The sequence below is a fragment of the Belonocnema kinseyi genome, chromosome 3 (genome assembly GCF_010883055.1).
Source record: "Belonocnema kinseyi isolate 2016_QV_RU_SX_M_011 chromosome 3, B_treatae_v1, whole genome shotgun sequence".
NCBI classification, from domain to species: domain Eukaryota; kingdom Metazoa; phylum Arthropoda; class Insecta; order Hymenoptera; family Cynipidae; genus Belonocnema; species Belonocnema kinseyi.
The window spans coordinates 67,657,232-67,668,523 of record NC_046659.1 but is presented as its reverse complement, the minus strand read 5'-3'; the positions used below and the strand labels follow the sequence as shown (position 1 = coordinate 67,668,523).

At 31.5% G+C, this 11,292-nt stretch overlaps 1 protein-coding gene across 1 annotated transcript in view; it reads right to left on the bottom strand.

Moving 5' to 3' along the window:
* The window catches only part of LOC117169380 (discoidin domain-containing receptor 2-like), a 294,163-nt gene extending 287,444 nt beyond the window's left edge, over nt 1–6,719 (bottom strand). The window contains exon 1 of the mRNA XM_033355738.1: nt 6,495–6,719. The gene's annotated coding sequence lies outside the window, so the exon portion shown is untranslated. The remainder of the gene's footprint in view (nt 1–6,494) is intronic.
* Nucleotides 6,720–11,292: the final 4,573 nt, after the last annotated feature.

Sequence of the window (11,292 nt, the reverse complement as noted above, 5' to 3'; positions counted from 1 at the left end):
ATATGATCGTGACGAGTGTACCAACACAACAAAACAAAAATTTTTTAACTTGAATGTACGTAGCCCGCGAAAATTGAAAAGTCACCTTACTTTTTGAACACATCTCGTATACCTTTATTTCAGTAATAACGCATAAAGAATCAAGTTCCATTTTTCGAAATTTACTGTTTATTAACAGAACACAGGTTAGCCGATTGATACAAAACTTCACATACAGATACTTCAAAGTGTCTTAATCACGAAAATATATATTCAGTTGATTTAAATTTACATCCTGACATTCAAGTTATAAACTTTTAAAGTATTCAAATATTTTTAGATACATTTTCGAGACAGCTTTCATCAACTTTGATTATATAGTAATATTATTCCGTTTTTACACAAAGTGACTTTGCCCTTTGATCGTTTCTCTGCAGCGAAGTGCATATTTCATGCAGTTTATGTTCTGAAAGTTTTGATTTACGAAAGCTGGGTCCCTCGCATTTCACTTTTGTAGAGCTCAGTTGGTTGAGGCATGTTAGTTATTACTACTGTCGCGTTTAGATGCTGAATTCGGACCTCGAAAGAGAAACGTTATGATGAAATTAGAACCAGTTTAGCAAGAAAATTGATTAAATCACGTTAATTAAAGTGTAGCTCAAGGGCAGCATGAAATACTCTATAGGCTTGAATTTCAAGAAAAGAAATAGTCAAACTTTGGAGAAAACTAGACAAAGCTTTAAAGAAAAACTTCTTCCCTCATGTGAAATAAAAGTATTATTCTCAACTCCTCCAGATTTTAAAAGTCTCTGCTTTTCAATCAAAAGAAGTTACCAGGATTTCTTGAAACTTTTCCATCAAATTTAGCCCAGAACTTATACTGAGAAGCTGTAAAGATTTTTAAAAGTAAAAATAATACCAAAATTTCAAACAATAAAAAGATGAAATATTGAGTGACAAGAAATTATTGTGAATTTTCAAACCAACATTTTCTGAAATTGCTAGGTTTCTAATTTGAAAGGTTCCATCGTAGAAAACTTTAAATTTGATGTTTTAAGTTGCAAGTAGGATGAAGGTTTCAGTTCTTCCTTTCTTAGAAGATACATTATTATTAAGATTAATATTTTAACATTTTTAAGATTAATACTTGCGATATTTAACGTGTTTCAATTTTTAAACTTTGACTCTCAAAGTCCAAAAATTTAATAATTTAATACTTACAAAGTGTATTTTGAATTATCAAAAAATCAGAAGCGAGCATATTTCCCTTCCAATTTTTCGAATTGCATGTATTTTCAATTTTAATATTTCTTGTAAGCGAACATTAAAATTTTTTAATTTTACATATTTTAACATCTTCATGTACAGTGAATGGCAGACATTCTAACGTTTTTCTAATTTTCATTTTTGAAATTTACAAACTTTGTTTTAAAATCACCAAATTTCAATAATTTCAAAATCAAATATAAATCTTTTTTTTTATTATAGGGTTAGTTTTAAACGCTATCCTATAAATAAAATTATTAAAAAACCTATTTTAACAGCTTAATGAGTGATCAGTATAAAATAAAAGTTTTTTTATCGATTGGCTAACAATTGATGTCAGTTAATAAGAACTGCAAATATTTAATGCTGGAAAAAGAGTGGCCAGTCAATTCATTTCAGTCGTCTCTGAAATCGCGCACAGTTCGTTGTTCATTGTGCAATCTACATTACAGAGCGTTCAACCGAGCAAAAAAGTTGGCGAAATTCATATGAAATTTAGCCAATATCACATTAGAGTCGATATTAACCTCATATCAAAGTAAGAATCAGCGATATGTTAATATACCAAAACGAGAAATATGCTTGTAATATTAAATCGTATAACCTTTGTTAATTAACTTGAAATTTAATTTAATGTCGTATATTTCTATGAATTATTATTATTATTATAAATAACGCATTTTATGATATAGATATTTTTACATATTATATATTATTTATATATTTTATCACTTTTGAAAAATGTCACCTCTAGTGTGTTTACGCCGGGAAAACTTGCAGAAGAGCAGTTTCTTGTGAGGCGAAACACAGGACGGAAAGTTTATTGGTGTCTCGTTTTTTTGTTGTTTTTTTTACAAAAGGGAAAGTGGGATAGAGTAATCCGCTTTTAGAACTCAGGTTCCGTTCCAATAAACAGCTATTGTGAACTGTAAAATTCATTAAGACTGATCTTACACAGTACTAATTGAAACTTTTTAACGAAGAGATTTTAAGTCTTAAATTGTCTGTGAATTTCAATTCGTAAATAAAGTTTTCTTAAAATTAATTATATTTTATAATGATTCTAGCTTAATTTTCCAATATGAATCTAACTTATTGTTAGATCACAATCTTAATGATTTTTCTAGTTATAAACAAATAATGAATGTACTTACATTTTTATTAAAAATCCCATGACAAGTCTCAGTTTTAGGCTTCCAGATTTTCAATTTCTTAGTCGAAGATAATTTTTTTGACCACAAATGAAAAGCTTCTACAAGATATATACAAATAGAATTTCATTTTCAGATTTTTACTTTGAATCACTTGAAACCACGAACCTGCATACTTGAACATTAATTCAATCTTCTATACTTAAAATATCATTTATAAAAGCATTGAAGTTAAAATGATGGAAAACCATTTTTGTAATTGGAAGTAACAAAATAAAAAAGTTCTGGACATTTTTTTTTACTAAAGCAACTTAAAAAGTTAGAATTTTGAATATGCTTTTAACAAAGTTGAAAACACAGAATGTTCATTGTATTAAACTAATTTTGAGTAAAGTATAAATCATCAAAACTTTTAAAAATAAAATCTATTCGAATAATTTTTCTTAAAATCCTAGAAATTAAACACAAATGTTCTCAACAAGATACTAATTTTTGCCATTAATGAAAATGGTTTATTATTAAGCTTGTTTTTTCAACTCGAAAATTTAACACTCTTGTCGCATTTCTCAACAACAGTATAAAGCATAGTGAGACAAAGGACTCGTTCTGAGGGCTCATATAAACAGGAATATAAGCTTCCACCATGATTAAGAGGATTAAGCCTCATTTGCTTCGAGCAAGGACGGAACCCGGACCCCATGTTTCTTCTGTCATAACTACAGAATACAAAATATTCTATTTTAATTTTCTCGGAGAAGCAAATATTCGTATGATTCTAATATTTTATAAATACATTTTTTCAAATAATTAAGTTATATCATAAGTGAATCAATAAATTTTTAAAACATATTGTTAAAAGGCTTTAAAAACGAGGTGTGAACGATTTATTTCAATATTTTCATTTTTTTTGGCCTCAAAATTTAAAGTTTTTTAATCTTTACAGCTTTTAGTTTAAAATTTTATCGGTTTTGAATTAATATTTCTTAGTTTTTATTTTTAAAATTTCAAGCAATTTTAGTCAAAAATTATTAAGATTGTTTAATTTGATAATTGTAAATATAATTAATACATTTTTTATTGCTATATATATATTTCAGATTTCTATTGAATTTGACAGAATTTTTCAAAATGTATTCAGGACATCTGTTCTAAAGTCTGGCGGACGACTTTCTTATTTAAATGTATCATTCTATCTTTCCTTCGCCAACTTCATTATAAGAGAACAGAAACATACGTTTGAATACCAAATTTTTCCGCCTTATTCAAGCATATGACGGCATCTACCTTTCTAAAAATATTAAACAGCATTTTTTATTTCAATGTGCACTTCTCTGACATTTTTATTATAAGAAAATGCAAAAAAAAGTAAAAATCAGCCTGCCTAAGTTCCATCTCTCTGAATATTTTGAACTCTTTCCAAGTTTCTTCAAAATCTCTAAAAATGTTGTATCCACCTTTGAAAATTTTGTAAAAACCCTGCACAATTTTTTGAAATTCTTTAAAATTTTACTGAATCCCTGAAAGTATTTTAGAACCTCTGAATTTTGGAATTTCTTTCAAACAAGTTGACTGCTCCATACGATGTAGAATCAAGTTCGGGCGAGTACGTATAAAGAATCAGATTTCACTTGCTCTCTAAATAGAATCAAGTCTATTTTTTGACATTTGGATTGCTTACAATAAAATAAACAAGTATAACATTTTGCAACACGTAAAAAATATGAACAAACTCTGTCCAATATTAAATATTGTGAGTATTACAGAGCATTTAATAAAATGTTGTTAATCACCTTCAAGCGTTTGTTATCGCAAATTTTCTATTTCAAACGGGTTTTAATTTTTAATTGTGTAAATGTTTGAAACTGCATTTTAAAATTCTATGTACTTTAAATGTGTGCTTAAAAATGAAGCCCTAAAATGGAATGTTTATAAACTAAAAGATTTTAGAATTACGCATTGTAAAGAGTGTGTTTTCATAATTGAAAAAGTTAACAATGAAACCATTATTTTACGTCATGTTAAGTGAATGGATAGACTTTTCTTCTAAATATTTGTGAAATTCCCGGTCTCAAAAATGTCCAGGTCATTTCCTGTTTTTCCGGCCGAGCGGCTACCCTGAAAATTTATAAAAATATACTTAATTTCAAATATAGAACAACTGAAAATATATCTTTATACAAACTCACTAGAACTTGATTCCATATTGCATGGGGCACTCAAAAAGTAATATCATCCCTTATAAGCTTGATATTTCTGTCAGAAACCTTTTTTCTTAATCTTATTCAAAAGGCTCTTCGTGAGGAATTAGACCCTAATCGAATAATTAACTCGCAAAGGGTAGCGGTCCGCCCATCAGGGTTGGGGTAAGTGATTGTAAGGGTGGTGAAATGTCGTGTATAACGTATGTCTCGTGGGGGTCGATGTTGGGTCGTGCGTGAACCATCAATTTTGGAATTCTCGTTCTTAAGAATCTCTCTCATGTTCTTTGGGAATGTAGCTCATTCATTTATTTTTTCTCATCCCTTTTCACAACTTTCCGTTTCTTAAAAATAGGAAGTCGATCTACCACGAAAACGTGAAACCTTTGCCCCAAGCGAAGGTTTTCGAGAGGGGGTGAGTATTTTCAAGAGAAGAATTTTAATGCGTACTTTTCTAGATTTACGACGTCACCGTTCCACGGGATACATTTACTTAACGGCCCTCGTAGAAGGGAAAATGGGGGGTCGGCTGTGCCGCATTGCGATATCATAAAAAACTGCAATAATGATTCTCGGGAAGAGAGACTTGAAGGTGTGAAATTCATTTATTTCTCTTAGTCGACTCCTCGATTTAGAACACGCTTGTCGATGAGCCTCCCCAAATCCAACGGGAATTTCTCTTTCTTTTTGTTTCATTTGTCACTACCGTCGAAGAAAGTACAGCCACCCCCGACGGTTTGATCAGTCTTCGAGGTGAAACTCTCGGCAAAATTTTTCCGACCACCCACAGGGTAGGTCGAGACACGATTATTTACACAGCGTCGAACCAGCCGGGGTTCTGGTTATTATTTCCTTTTCTCACATTATTTATGAAGGGTGCCTGCGGAGATATTGCTTTTTGAAAAAAATATGCGGCTTAGGCCCATTATATGTGATGCCAGGGAATTTACATTCTTTTTCTTATAATATACCTTCCCGGCTTGCGAAAAGAGCTTATGTGGATAGATATAATGGGGAAAATGCCTTTCTTCTGGGGGAAATACTCAATAGACCTTTCATGATTTCTGCACGCTCGCTACATTTTTCTGCATTTTAGGGATTTTAAATTTCAACATATATTTGTATTATTATCAATTAAACTTCTAGGTTTGAGTAAATTTAGTAAGCAAAGGCTTGATGTCATAACAATTCCTTTGCTCCTAATTTCCGGTACCCATTTCTGCGGGTGAAAGGATTCTAAAACTTTTTCAAAGGCGTTAAGCAACGTTTGAAATAAAGAAAGGAACCTTGCTGAGAAGAGAACTTTAATCCTAAGTTTTGTTTACATCTAAAATAAAAATACTTCTTAATGAAAATAAAATTTAATTGGAGTATCGCGGCAACAGAAATTTGTTACAAGATTACTAATTCTAAACAGAAATCACCTGAAAGATGCTTACAATATCTTTTAGATCCGCGGGAAATAAGATTAGGTTACACTATTTACACTTGTGGTCTCTGAACTATATGATCTCATAATTTAATTTTCTATTATTTCACACAAAATCAAAAGTCTTTCAGAGAAGGAGATTAAGTCCAAGACTACTATTTTCAATTAGGAACCAAGAGAATACGAACCCCCAAGACAGACCTGATGTTTTTGGTTCAAAAACATATTCAGCTTCACTAATAACATTCATTATCTCAGAACCACTGAAACTATAATATATGAAAAGAGTGTCATATATTATTTTTCTACTATGCACAATACCTGTCCTCGTAAAATTTCTAATCAGGATCACCCAAAGAAAACACACTATCACTTGTAGAATAAATCTCGACAATCAATTTGGCCCGAACAGGTTCATCCTAAAGAAGAATTTGAATCGGAACTAGAAACCTTGACTGACGAGCGACTCACCGTTCAAGTGTGATTCGAATCGCTCCCTGGATGATCCAGTCGCGAGGAACGTGTAGGATCGCGAGGCAGTCGTCATGGCGAAGCAGGATGAGTACCTATAGTAGTAGAACACCAGGATCCAAAATCAGGTCTCCGGACGAGGGTACTTGAACCGGTGCCGATTTCTCAAATCTAATTCGTGAGAACTAAAGGTTTGCCCGTGGGTGAATTATGCCGAAGACTTCACTGTAGTTGCGTTAAAGTCGTATCGCACGGACGGGATATGTTATTTAGAGGGGTTGTTTCCGATGCACACTGATACCAGGAGATTCGTGTATCCGTACAGCCAGCATCCAGCTTCCCCCACCCTGGCTGGGTGAAGCTTCTCATCTCTCCTTTCCGCGAGGGTGTTTCTCTGTTGCTCCCATTCTTGGGGGTTGGAAAGCACCTCGGGGGTAGTGGATCCGACCCAGTGCGCAAAATCAAAAGCTTCCCCCTACCAAGATCCACGAGCCGTGGCAGAAGGGCTCATTCACACAAACGGAGAGTGGAGTGTGCGAAGCACGTCCGTGCAGTCATAGTCATGGTCGCAGCACCCATGGACCGCGTAGTCATATTATTCCGGTGCTTCGGCTCAGGTTAGGTGCAGGGTATCCTTGTTTTATGCGCTCCGCGGGCCTCACACCCGTTTATCAATAACTAGAGAGAACGTTGCGAGTAGAGTATAGTATAGTATATAGGGGTTTGGCAGGCTCGTCCCCGTACCAATGTGGATACGTCCACCCCCAATGCTCTGCTGCCAGTGCTCAATGCTCAGTACTGTTGGGCTGTTACAAGTCCATATATCTACATATACCCACACATAGGTAGTTACGAGAATGCGTATTGCTGCTGAAAGCCCTGTCGCATTTATGGTCGCACGGTCATCGATGACCAAACCGCGAATTTTAATCCGTTACACAGAGTACCAGTGTTGGGTTTATGGCTGGAGAGATAAGGCCTGGCATGAGTTTTTAGAGATGAGTTTGTAAAAGGGGGTTTGAGAAGTTATTGATATCTGAAGAATGTTTACGCTGGTTCGATATAATTGAGATAATATATGATTTATAAGGGGTTTAGGAAGATTAGAAGACTGGGTATCGTATTCAATGAAATGGTTTGATGTCTTTGAAAAAAATGGATATTGAGACTTTACTATTGACCTGTAGCACATTTATCTTACCGACAGATATGTGTCTTCGATATTATGATTAGTGCCAAGATCACTGATTCTAATCAGGAAACACCCTAAAGGATGATCAAGATTGCAGTGTTCAATATTGTTTGGTCAGAAGACTTTGAACCTGAAGAACATGTAAGACTTTAATATTAATATTGAACTGCATATTGGCTATTACAATCTTCGTCATGCTTTTATGGTGAATCCTGATCAAAAATATTGATCTTGCAATGAATGTTTGTTTTTGACAGACACTTGGTTTTGTATTAGATAGTAGAAGAATAAAATATGAAAAGACCTTATTTGAATTGATAAAATCAATCAAAAAAACGTAGTTCTGATTCTAAAAGCTTTCAAGAGGTTTGGATAGATTTCAGTTGATTTTAATGTATTTTAAATATTTCAAAGCGATTGTAAACAATTCCGTACGATTTGTATAATGATTTGAAACCAAATCAACCCTTTCTTCGACCGACGATATTTATGAATATTAAATCATTAATTCTTCCTTATGTCCGGTCAACAAAAATTTCCAGATGTAAAAATTTTAAACAATAAATATAGTTATAATAAAGTCTCAAAAAATTAATAAGATTTTAATCAATTAAGGAATACATTTAAAATAAAATAAAAAGGAAACTTTGTCGTAGGTTAGGAAGGACGAAAAAAATGACAGTTTAGAAATACCTGAAGACAGTGTACGTAATGAACGTTGAAAAATAATGTATGGGCTTTCATTGAAACTACTAATGACGAAGCGAGAAAATAAGTTTAAATTTAAAATGAGAAATTCTAATGAAATAAATTTTGAGTCCGAGAAATGTGTTTTGGCTCAATTTTATTTTAATTTATGTGGACCGTATGTCATAAGGAAGAATCTATGATTTAAAATTCATAAATTCCATTCGATTTTATAGTATATAGAGAACTAAGATGGATTTCAAATGATTTTATAGAACTTTACAGGATTTCACGGGCTTTGAGATTATTTCTAGAGGCTTCATAAGATATCATTGACTTCATGGAATTTTGAAAGAATTCAAAAGATTTCAGAAGACTTCACAGATTAATAGAAAACTGTAAGAGATTTCAATGGAACTCGCGATATTTCACTGCATTTTGTAGGATTTCAATTATGTGATGGAATTATAAGGGATTTTGTGACATGTTCTTACAGTTCCCTAATATTTATGATATAAGCATAAAACAAATTTCCTCACAAGAGCACGAAAAGTAGTAAAAAAATGCTTCTAATAAGCCTGAGTTGAAGAGAGCCAAAATGTCAATTTTATAAAAAGATATTGTAAAAGCTCATTTCAAAGGAAAGTCTCTATAATACTTTGCTAAGTTATCACGATATAATTACAATTTTTTCCTAGATCTTACCGTAGGTCAAACTTGGTGCAAAAAAGTCAAAAAGTTTTAAATTCGCAAAATTAATAAGTAAAATTAAAATACACAAAATTCTAAAAAATCTTAATAATTTAGTTAAATACAATAAAAATTGACCCTTAAAATGAGCTCCAGAACTTTAAAAAATGGTAAATATTTCCAGAATTACTCCACTTTTTCAAAAATATTGAAATTTAACGATTTTTTGCAATATCCTTTTATTATATTGATATATTGCCTTCAACGTAGACTTATCAGACGAAGGATTGTATTTCCTTTTGTGCTATTATGAGGGAAAGAAATTCTATGGTAATATTATACAAATTAATCATTTCTGCCGGTAATATACTTCAAACCTTTTTATAAAGGATTTTAAAGATTTTACGTGATTTACAAAATTTTAAGAAATCTCAAAATATTTAGCAGAATTGTAAAGATTTCATAGGATAAAAGATAACTTCATTGGAAATTTAAGGGATTTGATGAATTGTTGAAGGATTAAAAAAATTTTTGAAGGATTGCAAGAGATATCAATGGATCTTAACAAAATTTTCAGAATTTTGAAAGATTTAAATATAATCAAGATATGGTGTTTCAGAAATTTTGGGCCATCACGAGAAAAATCAAGGTATTTGAAGGATTTCAAAGAATTCACATGACTTTTAAAGGGATATAAGACAATTCAAGGTAGTTAAAATTTTTTTAACGAATTCCAAGGACTTTTGGGAGAATTAGTTGGCTCTAAAATTCAAAGATGTTTAAAGCATATCAAGATATACAAAATATTTCATAGAAATGTCAAAGCTTTCAACCATTTCAAGGTACTTCAAGAGGTTTCCTGGCCTTTTAAAAGATATCAAGATTTTAAAAAGATTTCAATGTTCTTAAGAAGTGACTTCAAGAATTAACGTTATTTCACAGGTTTTAATGTATTTCAAAAAATTTCAAGAAACTTCAAGGTATTTACAAAGATTTCCTGTATTTTATGGATTTCAAAGGATTTTTAAAGATTGAATTCAAGGATTTCAATAGTTCAATATATTTCAAGTTTTTTAAATAGTTTTCAATCTTTTTCTCGGTTAGCCCTCGAGTTATCTTTTTATTTAGATTTTCATTTCAAAGGTTTCAGATGTATTTTTTAGAAAACGGTATAAAATATTTTTAAACCCAACAGTATTTAAAAATGATACGCTTGTTTGAAGTGGATGATTCCTGAATATTTTTTCTTTAAATTATAAGCCAGTTTTGGAACCAATCTTCGTCTCCGAAGGACACGTAAATAGTGCAACACAATTCACCCCAGGGTATTGAATCCCTAGCCACTGTTTCGAGTAATTCCTGATTAGTAATGGTGATCTTGTAACGTGTTTAAGTGTGCAGTCTGTAAACATGTATAATACTGACATTCGAAATAACTTATCATTTAAGATGACTGTCCAATACGTCGATATCTGTCTATTCTAGTGGCTCCTACAAATTAAACCTAAGATAAATGAATTATCTTATATAATGTTCTTTATATTTAATAATTATTACATATATACATGATAATATCATCTCTATTCTTTTATTTTATTGTATATCCTTTTTAAACGATTACAATAGGTATTTCGTATTGAAACACGATTCAAAATGATTTCTTCAGCTTAAATTTAAAAAAATAATAATAAATGCGATATACACAAAATAAATAAAAATGCAATAAAACCTTCCGATAACGGTTTAAATTGCTCACTTCTTATCTACGAGTATAAATGATATGAGCCTGATGTATAATGCAACAGAGTTGGATATAGATATCCTCATCATAGACATATCGCTATACGGAACTGCTGAATAAGTACCACTTAGAAATAATAAATCTTCAATTTGTACATTATTATATCATTATTGATTTTTCCTTGACTTACATGGGTAATTTTCTAGAAACAGGTCACGTTCCCATTCTCGCATCGCCTTGTGAAAATACAATCTAGAAATCTTCTTGCTACATTTACCCCTTATTAACTATTTATAGGAATATACATATATATATATATAAAAAGGAAAAAGTTGCCTTTTTAATAAAATAGTTGAATCCTTAGCCAGATAGATGAATTCACAACAAAGACGATTCATTTTTTTACCCAAAAAGACGAATTTTCTACCAAATAATTGAATTTTTAACTAATAAAGGATACATTATTTATCAAAACTTTAATAGTTAAA